This window comes from Dromaius novaehollandiae, chromosome 1, assembly GCF_036370855.1.
Source record: "Dromaius novaehollandiae isolate bDroNov1 chromosome 1, bDroNov1.hap1, whole genome shotgun sequence".
Taxonomy (NCBI): domain Eukaryota; kingdom Metazoa; phylum Chordata; class Aves; order Casuariiformes; family Dromaiidae; genus Dromaius; species Dromaius novaehollandiae.
The window spans coordinates 64,941,033-64,956,091 of NC_088098.1; the positions used below are offsets into that span (position 1 = coordinate 64,941,033).

The following is a 15,059-nucleotide window of genomic DNA, read 5'->3' on the forward strand; positions in this document are numbered from 1 at the left end:
GACTAAGCCTCATGAGAACAGAATATCAAGTCAGGTACTACTTACAAAAAGAAAGTGTTGGAATAAGCAGAGCTATAATCACTGGCTCTCTAAAGTGCCTTTTGCTAGCAGTAAGCAAAAGTAGACAATTTACCTGCAGGAATGGACCAAAGGTCTGTTCTGCATACTTAAAATGAGTATTACAGTGTTCTGGTGGCAGATTTAAGTACATCAGAAACTTCTGTTGGGACTTGGTATAGGAGATGCTGCTTCGTTTTTTGCCCTACCTTATTTCCTTTCCGACAGTATTTTATCTGAAAACAGTTAGTATTCATATTTCTTCATTTAATACTGACAACCAAAATTATACTATAGATGTCATAATGTTACAACGCTGCCTGCGTTTGAAAAGGTCATCTAAAATTCTAAACGTCTTTACTAGCATAATTATTTTCTCTAAATGCAGCCATGATCATCTGCATATTTTCAAAGGCACGGTTAGACTGACTTATCCGAAGGACACCAAAGCCATTCTTCTTACCTTTTTGACAGATTTCCCTCCCTCTCTTCTTAACCACTAAGTGTTCTTTTCCACCGCCTTTTGGTTCCTTCACTTAGATGACTGCAGTCTGCTTTTCCTTGTTTTAAGCCAGGGTCAATTGTACTGCTGTCTTGGGGTCTGGAGGAAGAGAAGGTAGCATATGTTCTCTTAGATCTGCTTAGGGGATCGCTGGATCTGTTGAGCAATTTACCAACAACTTTTGGGAAAGAGTTGTTTGTTTTTTTTGCTCTGTTGGTAGGATCCCTCATTGGGCTTCAGCCTGTTTTCATGACAGCATTCTGCTGAGGTTGCCATTTTAGCTCCTTATGGATGTGTTTGTCTAGTATGACATTCTCAAAATGCTGTCATGAGTATAGTGTAGTAAACAGGATGTTTAACCTGTTTATTCAGAGTTCCATATTCTTCTTGAGGGAATGTATCATGGACCTTCTACCTATATGGAATTTTTTTCTTCATGGAGTTCTGCAGTCTTTTTTTAAAGCTGCTTATTTGTGCTCTTCTGACTTCTCATGTAAACTGCTTAATGATACTAGATTTTGGGACCTGCTACCTTAAGGACTTGGAGCCAACATAGGTCTACATTTTGAGTTTTCATGAAAATGGAATAATTGAATTCAGACAGGAGAAGCTGCCTTGCCTTCTGAGAGTGAATGCCACCTCTGATGACTGAGACTTAATCTGAACTACAAATTCCTTTAGCTAACTTCTAACTCCTGCCTGTCCTAGAAATACCTATATCTGTATCTCCTAATCTGCAGTGACAGCTGTTTTAAAAACCCATGCAATGCAAAGATAAGTATAGCCAAAACTGGTTATCAGTCTTGAGAATATTGCCAGGCTTTTAACTGCAAGACTTTAGCATTTGGAACATGAAAGAGGATAGTTAGTAGGACTTGAGATGAAGTGTCACTGAATATGCATTTCAGCTTCTCTGAGCTGGCAGTTTAGTTGTACTTTTATGGAGAATACTACACTGCATTTCATAATGGGCTGCTTTTGAGATTTAGAGGCTGCCAGCCCCTGGTGTAAACTGAAGTATGCGCTTGTTTTGTTTTTCTGATGCTTTAAGTGTTGATCTCCTTGGCTGGTGGAATTTGTGGGCTTGGATGACATAGACAAATACTAGTCATACAAAGATGTGGTAGTGGAATCTGATGCTCCCTGATATTATGGGCTATGACAGAACTAATTTACTTGCAAAGAATAGTGTATATTCCAGGTATGATCTTTTTTTGTCTAAGGTTTAAGTGGTTATTTAGATTTCTTGATGTATTCCCTAGAACAGGATATAACATTGCAAGGTTGGTAACAGCTATACTTCACTGATTAGTCTTTTATGCAAGTAGGTTTTTTTTGTCTTTCAGTGGAACATGACTGTAAAAATAAAAGGAAGAGCCTATTCAGACCTCTCATTAAAGTAGCAATGTGACAGAGTGCCAACTACTGGCTTTTTGCCTGCTGTACCTTGAGTGGGGAACAAAATGGATTGTTTTCTGAGGTGGGTGTCCTGAGAGATGAAAACAAGCATAAAAAAAGTCAACGAAAGCTTTACTTAGTGGATTTCTGGCCTTTGTATAATCAGTCTTAAGAGGAGGATGCTGAAAAAGGCTTGTGTCCTGATAGTCTTGATGTCTGTGACTTACGTGCCACTGCACTTGACTTCCTGCTCTTGAGCTTTTTAATAATTAAAAACTGTACTAATTCTGCAGAGTTACAAAAATAACAATTCAATAATGAATGTGTTATAAAAATGTTTGTGTTTTTTTGCCAGCTTCCCTGATGCAGCAAAGGAACCTGCTAGGTGGCTTATACTTGATTTGTAACTTCTCTCTTGTGGGGCAATTTTCAAATATGTTTTGGGCATAGAAGAGGAATACTAAATTTTTCTGACAACCAGAGTTACCCATTTTACTCCTATGAAGGATATAAAGGGGTGGGTATTTTCTTCTAGTTCTCTTTGTAGATTGTTCCACAGAAATGTGGAGTATAATTCAGCAAAGCTTCCTTTGGTTTTTATTAGGCTTTTTGTAGGTATCCTGGCAATCTCGTATCAACTAGGAATACAGAGGAGGAAGATCAATAACAAAACATTAAAACCTTCTGGGTAGCAAAAATCCAATGTTTGATTCAGTGAGAGGTGAATTGTTGTTAAAGTAGTTGAAGATTTATGTGTTGGCTTTAGCCACTGTATCTGTAAAATTCTCTTCTAATTTGGCCTTGATCCTTCCTGTACTCTGAAGTTTAAAGTTAAGATATTTCCTATCTTCTGCCATAACATCAAAATCAGAATTTCAAGTTAAGATGGTCTTTGCTGGCGAGCAAGAGAGACTGACCAAGTTTCTCAACACTTGCATAAATGGTTCTGTCCTAAACATTTAACTAGCGCGTGATGCTGTTGAAAATGCCAGTTATATCAAATGATTTGGAAGGACTCCAGTATATGGGTCAGTGTAGGGAAAAGGAGATGATACACAAGACTATCTGTGATGATACTGGAAAAAAGTGTAAAATATTCAGATAAGGTTGGGGTTGATGTAACAGTGCAGCTCTGTATGTTTGTGGGTGAACTAGGTCTACCTTGGATTTGAGCAGCGGAGACTTAAATGCCGTGGAAAAGTGGTATAAGGTGCTGTCAGAAGGACATTAGTTTCTCATTCTTCAATGTAAGTCCTTTCCAGCTGCCTTTTTCTGTATTAGTTAACCCCTCCAGATCAGCCCCTTGTCATGCATCACAGTAAAGTCATTGTGAAAAACAAAGCATGATCACAAAACCCATGACTGTTTTCCTCTGAACACTAATGTCTTGGCTCTGTTTCAGTAGTTCATTATTATGTAAGTGCCTTAGGGCTGATCTGCCCGCAAGGCTTGCAAAATGTTCTGTGCAGTCTAAGATCATCCTTGGAAAGGTGCAGTTCCACATTCCTGTTCCTTTACCCAGTGCATACTGAGTGTCCAGGAGTTCTTTTAGCACTACCTGCAATCCTTCTTTGTATTACCTTTTGAGAAGTTTTATTCCATATAGGTATTAAAACTCTCTTAAAACTTCCTACTCCCTCCTTGCAGATCCTGTTATGAGCTAACAGAATATTTGAACACTTTCTCATTTGAAGCCGAAGGGACTCCTGAACTACATAGTAATCTAAGTTATGACTTTGTAATAAATGAACAGTTTATAAGCATGTTGTTTGTTAAAATGCAAAGTCACAGGTGACAGTGGTAGTATTTGGGGTTGATCAAAGCATAGTTTCATAATTCCTGTTGTAGAGTGACATTTAGTCATACTAGTGACAGAGTAATTAAGAATTACTGGCACTTGAAATTAATTACTAGGCAGGCATAAAAAGGAAAGGTGTAGAATATATGTATTGCTGCTGTATGCATTTGAGGCTGCTGCTTTAAGACAGGTGACAAATAATAGACCTGTATCAGAATGTTGTGCTGATGGTGACCCAGTTGCTAAGGAAATGTGCAGGATGTTTGCACTAAAACTACTCTTCAAGCAAGAATAAAGACTGTTGGACAGTTACTGAATTTTTGACTTAATTGTGCCAAAAGTCTTGATCGTCTGGTAAGTAGTCTATAAAATTGATTATACTGGGAGGCCAGCAGTGTGTTGGTGAAAAATAATTCTGCTTTCTGTTTGAAATAATCAATAAAGCAATGCAACTTCAAACCTCTAAACTAACTGTTGGGTAAGACTTCATATTAGGAATGCGGCTATCTAGCACTTACTGAACGTATTGTCATAAATGTAATGTTTGAGCAAGCTTTTCTTTTCTATGTACTACTTGAAGTAGAGGTACTTGTAAAACATTCCTTCTTCCACTTGTGTGCAATCAGTGTCATTTTGAAGCTGGCTTATGAGTGTTTTAAAGCTTTACAACTCTAGTGACACAGGACCCTAAGATAAACTCAGACTTCATTTAGGGAAATTTTTATGTTGTTTAGCAACATGCCTTCAAATCAAGCAGGAAAAATGAAAATGAATTACAGGAGGTGTCTTCTGCGTTCCTCGTTGATTTTATGCTGTAGTATTTGTCATAGACAGTCTTTCCCAAGCTCCAATTTCAAACTCCCATATGTATGAAAAAGCAATATTACATATAGTTTGATAAAACTCCTTTCTGACTAACTTTAAGTGACCCAAAGCAGATTAACATGTGGATTAATGTATTTGACTGTTATAAATCTGCCTTGACAAATACTGAGCAGAGATTTGTTTGAGGGTTTGAATAAAATACGGTATCTGGGGTTACACTGAGAGTCTCATGGGGAATGATGTAGCTGAGATGGTTATGAATTTCCTGCTTTCCTTGGTTTTGTGCTGGTTCATCTCTAAACAAATTCAGCAGTAACTATGTAAAGATTTACTGAAGTCAAAGTTGTTATCTTGGTGGGCAGGCCTGCAAAAATCAAGGGATTCTGATTTAAATGGAATGCATGTGTTCAGTAGCTGCTCTGTAGCGCACACACATCTAAGTGTTTTTTTCCTCTCCTTACTGTGTAAATGTATTATCCATTTTTTAAAGATAACTTAGAAAGCAGGCTTCATGCTGCTTTCACGTCTTTTTTTTTTTCTAGGGATCTTAGATTATAACATTCCCAAACTTGAATAGAAAAGTCAAGAACCAGTGACAAGTCTCGTGTGAGAAAGTGATCTATGCTTAGGTAGCACAGCTATGTCAGAGAGCAGTAACATATTGGAGATAAGGAATGCTGGGTGTTACACTTGTGTTTTTGAGAAAGTGGTTAAGATAACCACTCTGTTACTCCATGAGGAAGGTATAAGATCTGTTTTTTCTAAGTTGTATACCTTGGGACTGGGGCTTACGAGAGCCTTGCACCTCTGAAATGAGCTGACAATATGACAGGCTTGCTTTCTGTAGATAGCTGAGGTCAGTGAGAGCGTAAAACAGTCAGAGATTGGACTTGAACTACTCTTTTCCAGCTCAAGATGGAAATTGCTGCAGATTATCTGGTATTTGATAGTGTTTTTCTCTGAAACCTTTGCTCTCACCATTCTGACTTTGAGTGGCGATGAAAATCAAAGACATCAAATTGCTGTGTGACAGTTTAAGCGCTCTTTATGAAGGAAGGTAAAAAAAATCATAATCGGTAGTTAACTGACTTTATTTAATCTGCGCATATGAATCAAAATGGGGGCAAATTGAGTATTTTGGTTTGATAAAAGGTGAGTCATTCCAATAAAACTCAGAATTCTGGATTAGCTGTAGCTTAAGTACTACCAGGTTGGGTCAAAACAAAGGACCCTTTAGCTCAGTGTCCTACCTCCCTGTGGAGCTGCTGCTTTATCTTCTGTCCCACAAGCCTCTCTGACCCCCTTCTGTCCCCCTGTCCACCATGATACCCAGCCAGTCTGTTTGCAGGCTGTGCTACAGAACTGCCTTTGTATGCTTGTGCTCTGCTTGCTCAGTTTTCTTGCCCTTGTGTCCTGCCCACCTGCAAAGCGATGAAACCTTTTACCTGAAGCAGAGAGACCAAAAAACTTCGGGCTGGCTCACACTAAGCAGATCTGATGTGTCGCTGGGGATATTAAGTTGGCAGGTGCTGCAAAAAGTGGTGCCATGGATGTGTTTGTGGTGAAGTTCACTTTGTGTGTCGCCCTGCTGCAGCGAGAAATCCTGATACGTGTTGGCCTACTGTGCCAAGTCGCAGGACCTCTTACTGAAGCTTGAACTGTGGTTTGTCCTTACCCTTTATACTCTTTGGGTCTAAAGCCCAGCCAAGTTGCACAACCCCTTCCTGGTCCCAGCCAAGCTGGCCACGCAGGGAAGGAGGAGGAAACCTAGCGAATGATGAGATTCTGGCAACTGTAGAGTAGGGTTTATTTCTGCTTCCCTGTCCTCTTGTGTCCCTGGCCAGTGTCTCAGGGTAGTGCCCTCTGTGTTCTTGGGTGCCATTGGGGAGCTCTTGGCATTTTTGGGGTGCTTCGCCTGGTATCCTCAAAGTTTTCTATTTTGATCCTCATCCTTCTGTGTTGTTTTTTTCTCTCTCTCCACATTTTCTTTCACATAATTATTTGACTCCTTCCATGATTTTTGTTTTTCCTTCTCCTTTAGGCCCCTTTCCTTCCTTTCTAGGAGAGGACTCTGAGGTTTTTAGTAAGGATGCCTATCCCCAAAAGAAGAAAGAGCAACTAAACATGAATATGCAAGTCTGTGGAAAGCATGTGCTGATATTTGTCCTGAATATGTTCTCAGCTTCCAAACACTTAGCTCAGAGACTTCTAGAACTAGAGGTGGCTTCTTAACACCCCTTGATGGAGTTCTCCCATGAATTTGTACAGTCTTACCATGAATCCTCATGTTCCACCGTTTGCCTGTTTGCTGTGTCTGGAACAACCTCTATATGTATTTGAGTTCACCATCTGCTAATTCTGTGACATTCACTTGGCTCACAGAGTATGTTTAATTATGTTTGGTGCTTTCACTTTATTTATTTTTTTGTAGCCATGATGATTGCAAAAGCTTGTGCTATGTTGAAATTTTACTGAAATTTTGAGTGGTCAGCTCTGGTTTTAAATAACTCTGTTATCACGAAGAAAATCCTTTCCCAAATCATTTAGCAAATGACAAACTGTAAAACATCTGAACTGATAACTAGCACATGATAAAAATAGATTCCAGATTTTGTATTTTGTACATGGAAGGCTTATGTCACTTCATACTCTGTTTCCTTAGCTACAGCTGCTTGCTTGTCAGCATAGGTCAGGGCTGGCCTGGTTATCTGGGCAGGTCAGTTGTCATCCAAGATTTTACTTCTGTTCTAACATGTACAAAACTTAACAGGCAGATTAAATTCACAGCACTGGTTATTGACTTTTAGCATTTACAAGTCTGTCAGTGTCTACTTTTTCTTTGAAAAGCATGCATGCTGTGCTGTCAGTACTGCAAGAACTTTCCATGCTTTTCATAGTAGTGTACCTGGGGATTTTAGAAGGCAGACGAATTTACATCTGACCTCCTTTATGCAGTTTTCAGCTAGCTTTCAAAGCATATCTCTGGCATGCAAATTAGTGTTTGGCTTGTACATGTAGCATTCATCTTTACTAAGAAGCTTGGATTGCATTCTTTCAATATTGATGGCCGCTGTCTATCTGGGCACATCACATGAGTCTCAACAGCTGTATTGCCTCTCAGATGCAGGCATGGACACAGTAGTTGATGTTTGCATTAAATAATAGTAATATAGCTTATTTCTCTGCTGGAAAGAGAACAAGCTTGTACTGTAGTGAGATCCCTTTTTGCCAACTCCGTTGACACTAGACATGCCAATACAAGTTTTTTTTTTCTTCTTCCCAAAATAGTTGACTGAATAGTTTTACATGCATTAACACCGTTTGCAGATGCAGTTGGGCTGACATGAGAGTACCTTCACTGAGTACTGAAAATTAGGACAAATAACTATTCAGTAGCTTGCTGACCCACTTCCTTCTCTCTGCTCATGTTCCTCCTGTCTGGGCCCTTGTCCAGGAAGTCAGCCCAAATTCCTACCCTCCTACTCTTAACAGTATGGGTATTTATCAACTTTTCCATGTTTCCTTCCTGTTTGTAGGATTTCTTGAAGAAATTTTGCATCTTCTGTGATGTCCAGAATTTCTTTCTGCAAACAGAAAGCACAGATAGACAGTGACGGCTTAACTCACTTTTTTTTTTATGTTTAAAAGCTGTCATAGACATGTACATAACTGTACGGAAGGCCTTCTAGTACAGAACAACATAGATTTTTGGGTCACCTTGGTAGAAAGAGTTCTTCTCTGGGGTTAGAGTATTAAAAGTTCAGACGGTCCATTTGGTTACTTCTCCTCTGGCTGTTTTCAGACTTTGATATTACATTATAATTTTCCTGTAGCACTTCAAAGACTAATAATGCCTTTCAGAATTGCAAAATGAGAACAGGAATGGAGGAGTCCACTGACACTGTTAGCTCAAAATCTTGTTTACGGGCAAAAAGGAAGCACACCATGTAAGTGTGTGTGTGTATATATAAATATGTATGTATGCTTATGTAAAGCCAAGAATTTATTGCAAGTATAATGAAAATCTTAGTCTAATTCAAGAATCATCATTAGTCTAGATCAAATTATTACAGAAAAAGAAGAATAATGCAGTTATTATTGCAACTTCTCCAGCATATAAGCACTAGTTGTAAAACAGTTAGAACTGTAACACACAATTTCTGTCACTTCTCTTGGAGTTATTCACACTCTTCCATTGCTCCTCTAGGTCTTAAACTCAGTAGCTTTGGACTGCTGGAGAGAGTAACAGCATAAGCTGGCAAACAGACTCCTTCGCTGGGAGGAATATGATGTTGCCTCTTAGCTACTTGAAAATTAACATGTTTAAGGTCCTAAGCTCTTTCGAACTTTAAACTTACACTAGTGTAGCATTGTTAATTAGACTGCAGTTATACTAGCAAAAATTTTTGTGTCAGGATTGTAAAATAAATCACAGAAAGATGACTTGTTGTACAAGTGACCTGGTTTACGTTTTGTGAATGTGTTTTGAGTGTAAGCTACATCTCTACTTAAAGGGCTTACATGTATACAGACAGTAGTTTTCATTCTTAGAATTATAGCAATAATTGCACAGGATGTTATAAGTAGACTCTGGGTGTTTTCCTGTCTCCTCTTAGTTATAGGACAGTAGAATGCAATAATTCACCTTTCTGCTTTTGAATTATCAGTGATACATCATCAGTGTTCTTGGTCTTGTATCAAAGTTTGAGATGATGTAATATATTACTATCCTGATAATATTGTTTATCTGAAAGAGTGGCAGCAGATAGGGGACTTAAAATTCATTTAAGCTCATTTCTTAACTTTCAATTGTGATTCTTTTCAAAGTAGATTGTATTCTTTGGTTATTTCATGAAGGGTGTTAATACCCATAATTAAAGTAACTTTATATTACAAAGCCTGGTCTTGTCTAAAACTTCACCCATTTGACTAAATCTGCTTCTGACTTATGTTAATTAGGTACAGTCTAGTTACTGTAGATCTTGCTTTTATTTTTTTCTTGAATTCTTGGTGGTTAAAGAAGTATCTGAACAAAGATGCTGCACTCTGTTTTGTTTGTTCTTAGACTGATGCGATGCACTTGGTAAAGATGTTGGTTATTCCCACAATGTTCTCAGAGCTTTTGTTTGTTATAGAGAAGTAGAAAATCTTAGGAATGTCTGACCTGTGGCAAAATTACATTATGGGCTTTGAGGGACGGACTATGTGCTGTTTTCCACTGGAAAAAATTACTTTGAACATAAATAGAAGAATAAGATTTTTGTTGTAGTTTTCATACAAATAGAGGAATGTGAGCATGTTTTGTAGATGAAACCTGTCACCCACAAGATAAAATACTGATGAGTAAGCTCACAACACCATGAATAATATTTACCAAGATTACCAGTAAAACTGGAGACTGTGTACTTCCAAAAATTGGAAAGAATGATGTGCTGCTCAGCATCTTGGAACCTGGCTTCTGGGATCCTGACCTCTGAAATTAAATTGGTAGTCTTGGTGAGGTGTCTGGTTTGCTAGGCCAGCTGTGGTCTGCAGCTGGTCACCAGGATCATAATAAAGACCATGGTATGGGTATATATGACAATTAAATACTTGAGCCAACAGATAACTGTCAGTCCTCAACAGGTTTGGAAAATATTGCCTATACAAAACATGAAGGATGAATATTTTAGCTATGTGGTCCTCCTCTGTGTCACGTTGCCCCTGCTGCTCATCTGACTGCATACTGAGCCAATTCAATTTGCTAATTTGATAGAAAACTGTTCTTTCTCTTCCCTGGTTTAATGTTTTTTCCAGACCACCAACTAGAATGGGCTTTGACAAGTATCAGAGCTGCCTTTGGAGGGGACAGATGTGACAAGTAGGATTGCCTAATATACTCCCAGGGAGAGAAGAAAGAGTGGGGCTGCCCCCTTTTGGCAGCAGCCAGCCCTTAAATCTGCACAGTCTTATCATCTAAGTGATGAGCTGACCATGCAAGCCCCTGAGAAGCCCTGAAGGCAATGGTCCCTTCCTGTCTTCCTGCTTGAAATTTGCAGCCTAAAACATGTATACTTTCCTTTTTTAAATCAAGGTGGCAGTGTGCTATAGGGTGGGGGGGAATCGGTGTGTGTTTTTAAATATGGTTGCTGCATGTGTTGGAGCACTTGAGCTGAAGATTTTGGTTCAATTTTTAGCAGGATTCAAACCCCTGCTTCCTAGGAGGAGGCGCGCTACCTGCCAGGATGGAGGAATGTTTGCTGTCTGGATTGCTGATGTTGATCTGGTGCCGTTTTCATTTTCATGCAAAGATCCTCTGTGTAGAGGGGAGAGTGAGTGTAACAAGCCTAGTAGTTTAGCTCTGGATTTTAGTGCCTCCTCCAAAGACCTTTCTTTTTATATTCACCCAACAGTTCTTTTTATGAATTGAATGTCCTTGAGGCATGATTTAAAAGGCTGTGCTGTATCCTCACTTGTAAGAGGAAAACTTGTGTCTAATTTCAGTCTTTCACGTTTAGACAATTGGTGATCCAATGTGTTACTAACAAAAGACAAATACATCTTTCTATTGTTGGCAGTTGTCAAGTAAGTTGATGTGAACTAGTAAGGTGCCGTAGAAAGAAAAGCATAAAAGAGCATGAAGACTGAATGTTTCTTTCAGAGAAAACCAAGCCATTTAATAAAAAATGAATCTAAATTTTTCCATGTCTGGGCAGTGGCTTTTTGCGGAACATGGTGTGAAAAGAACTTGCATATTGCTTTTGTGGCAATACTCTTGGCTCTGGTTTACTGAAGAGTAAAACTAATTTACAGCAGCCATCCAGTCTGTAACAACTGGACATCCTGTACTGGGGATGGGACAACCACCTCTGACAAACACTTTGACCCAGTTATAAAACTGGAATCCAATTTGCAGTACAAATTGGATAAATGTTGTAACAATGCAATAGGATCCTCTGAAATGGATGCATTTAGTTAATGTAGGCAGGCTCTTGGCTTGTTCCCTTTCTTTGGATCCAAATGCATCAGAATGTGCTTGATTGTTTGCCTCTGTAGCCTGCTGTGAAATAGCTTAGGCTGAAGTGTCCAGTGACAGTTTACAAGTTACAAAGACAGCTTTTTGGCCATTGACCCTCCACAGGAATCTGTAAGCTTTGTTTTGTAGATGTCTCTTTATCTAGGGAAACTGCATCTAAGAGAAGAGGTGCTGGATTGCTTTGTCCCTCGTTGTTAAAGATGACCTCCGAAGAATTTTTACAGCTTGATTCATACTTTTCCTTCAGGGTACATTAAGAAAACATGAGGTTTACTGAGATTCTTCTCCTCCCCCCCATGCTTAGACGCCCTTGTTTGCTTTACTTTTGACTGTGCAGCTTTTGAGAGTATTTGGAAGGCTGTGGATGTTTAACACTGTAATGGAAAAAGACATGGCTCAATCATTAGAGACTTTGTTAAAAAATCAAGGATAAAAATCCCTTATTTCAGCTTATACTTTTGGATCTTTTGATATTACTGTTTTGTTAACTTTTTAGCTGTGGCCTTCCAACTTAAGCAGATTTTTGAATTGCCCCTAAAACATACAGAATTCTTTCTTCTCTCTTCTGCTTTGTTCTATGCATAATGAAGAAAGCAGCCACCCAGTTGATACCCCATTAGTTAATTCGTGACCTAGCATGGCTTAGCTAGGCCGTGTCTGTGGGTGAAATTCAGCAACAGTCTAACTAATGTGATACAGCATTTAATCCTCTGCTTTCTGTCTTCCTCTTCCCCCTTACCCAAACTGTGTCCTCCCATCTCCTGCCTTGTATTGACACTGACATTTGCCAAATTTTCCCAGTAAGTGGGTCAGGGTGCCAAACTGGCAGATAGTGAAAGAAGGAAAAAAAAAATCTATTTATTTATTACTTTGAATCAGGTCACTGTGGATGAAGTCAAATGAGCACCACTGTTGGTGTGAGGAAGGGATGGCTTGGGCAAGAATGGGTTCATGGCAGTATCACCTGAGAGTATTTTAAATAAGTAATTTAACCTTACTGAATGCTGTTGTTGTGACTACATCATGGGGGTGGAGGGCTACTTGTGACAGAACCTCTTTAGCAGAAAATAGTGGTCAAAATATAAGGCGCCAAAAAGCTATGTTTTGCTTAGTATATCTTATTTCAGTCAAGGTAGCCAGAACCATCCATTTTGTAGGCAAAATTCACTTCTGTCATCCTATATAAGCTGTGTTCTTGTCAGGAACAATCAGCCCATAGAGTATACAGGAAGTACTTTGCCATTTGTAGCTATGCTAACAGTTCTGGCCATGCAGTTCCACCTATTTTGTTAATAAGGCTAGTCCAAAGAATGGGTGATTTGGTGAAGCTGTTGAATCTGTAGGTGATTTACTGGCCAGACAGCTGTGCCATGTGACTGACCTTCATGTGGATGTAGCTAACCAACTAGTGATGCCGTTGCAGCCATGATGGCACATGGACATAGGCAAGACAAAGTCTGTAGGCTGGATTAGTAACTGTTACGAGGATTTCAGGCGCTCAAGCCCTTCTTTAAAGATGAACAAATGTTTTGAGAAATCATATAGCATGAAACTTTAATGATGACCTTTTGTTAATGTATTGATGAGAATGAACTAATCTTGTGAAGATTAGTCCTACCTATACGTTGCATGTGCTAGTTTAAGGATGCTTTGAAGAGGGTTAGCAAGGAAAGAACATACAGTGGATGCCCTTGCCTTCCTGAACAGCAGTTTCAATCAGAAAGGCTGTAGACCAATGAGAGGGGAGTGAAAGGAAGATGACATTTTAACTCTTCTTTCAAATACCAGCTATAGGTGGAAAGAAGTAGCTTTGAAAGGATGATTCCAGTGCTGCTTACAGGAGGAACATAACTGGGAAGAGTTGAATGCTAGAGAGACTAGTTTGCTTAGGGGTAGTGGGAGACAGTCTGATCACCCAAGACTGTGTTTTATCTTAAGAGGGGAGTCACATATCTCCCTAAGGATAGGGTTTATAGTTAAATTTGAGTGCTTTCTTCACTTTACTACCATGTGATGCTTGTTTAGCTTAGGTAGAAAACCAGTCCCTGTGCCAAGTAAATTCTGGGAGCTTAAGAGGGCTGTACCACTTATCCTGAGGAAAGCTTGTAAGCCATTCCAAGCTCTTGTTAGAATATCCAGGAATATTTTACAAGGAACAGTAGCATTGTCATGTGATGTTTAGTAAGTTTACTTTACTACCCAAGCTGATGAGGAAAGAGTAAATATTTAAATGTCCTTAAATATGCTGTGTAACTGGATATCACTGCTGTGCCATGACGTAACAGCAGGGAACTACTGAAATAGTTTTGCTTTCTCCTGTTTCTGTTTTCAGAAATGAGACGGAACCTGAAACTGGCACTGACTCTCCTTGCCGTGGGGATGACAGTCCCTGAATTGGGGTAGGGTGAGCAGTTGAGTGATGACCACATGGGCTCTTGTAGGTTGTGTGGTGGCAGCAGCCTATAGAGTCAGCAGACTAATGGAATACTGTCTTTGTTATGGGCTGTTGGGAACTTACCACAGTGTTGAACTGATAGGTTCTATCTAAAAAATGGCGTAGCCTTTAGAAGTTCTATATTTAAACAAACAAAAAAAACCCAGCCCCAAAACAAACATCAAACTCTGTAGATACTTTTCTCAGATGATTTAAAACTCATCAGGAACTTGCTGGTTGGTCTAGATTGTGATGTTCTTACTACATCTAAAATCATTAAGTAGAGTTTAGGTTGTACATGGCAACTTTCTTTCTCAACAGCAGCTAATTTTAATGAAATTTTATCAGTTGTTGCATGCTGCAAAAGATTTAAAGGCCTTAAATTTAAGATTTATAATTTAATTGAAGTATAAAGCAATCTCTTCCAAAATGCAAGTGTTCTGTACCCTTCCAGTTTCCAATTTTAGATTTAATTAACTGCCTAGTCTTAGAGACAGAATGGGGCAGTAGGCCTCTATTTACAGTGTTTTAACCGTGATCTTCTAATCAGATGATACTGACCATGTGTAGACTTTCCGTCTTGGGAAAAAGTCATTCTAGGCATTTGAACCCTTCAGTGAACTATGGACTTGTAGAAAACTCTTTAACAGAAATTAAAGACCATCTTTGCTCTTTCCATTCCTAATTTCAGACTGCTTTCTTTCTGCTTTCTTTCATGAACAAACAGTTTGGGCTATTAGCAGTTTTATGTTGGCAGCTCCTTGTTACATTCAGGTACATGTTTTTTGCTGTTGCAGTCCACTTAAAGGGTCTAAAATCTGGATTATCTTTCAGCTAGCTTGCTTTGCATGCTTATTAGGGGCAAGCAGATTTAGCACTGAAATGATCCTGTACAAATGACCACGTTGAAACTTCTTAGTTTGTTGAGCAAATCCACTGTAAAGTCAAGACAACGAATTTTACTTATGCGGAGTTCTGAAGTTCATCTGTACTGCTGAATGAAAATTAACTTGCTGGAGATTAAATATCT

General features: G+C 39.0%; 1 protein-coding gene across 4 annotated transcripts in view; it reads left to right on the plus strand.

The window, feature by feature from the left end:
* ADIPOR2 (adiponectin receptor 2) overlaps nucleotides 1-15,059 on the plus strand; it is a 44,021-nt gene that overhangs the window by 4,496 nt on the left and 24,466 nt on the right. The window contains exon 1 of one of the 4 annotated variants that reach the window (XM_026116958.2): nucleotides 4,088-4,109. The exons of the other annotated variants lie outside the window; for them this stretch is intronic. The gene's annotated coding sequence lies outside the window, so the exon portion shown is untranslated. Of the gene's footprint in view, nucleotides 1-4,087; nucleotides 4,110-15,059 lie in introns of those variants that run through there. 4 annotated transcript variants of the gene reach the window in all.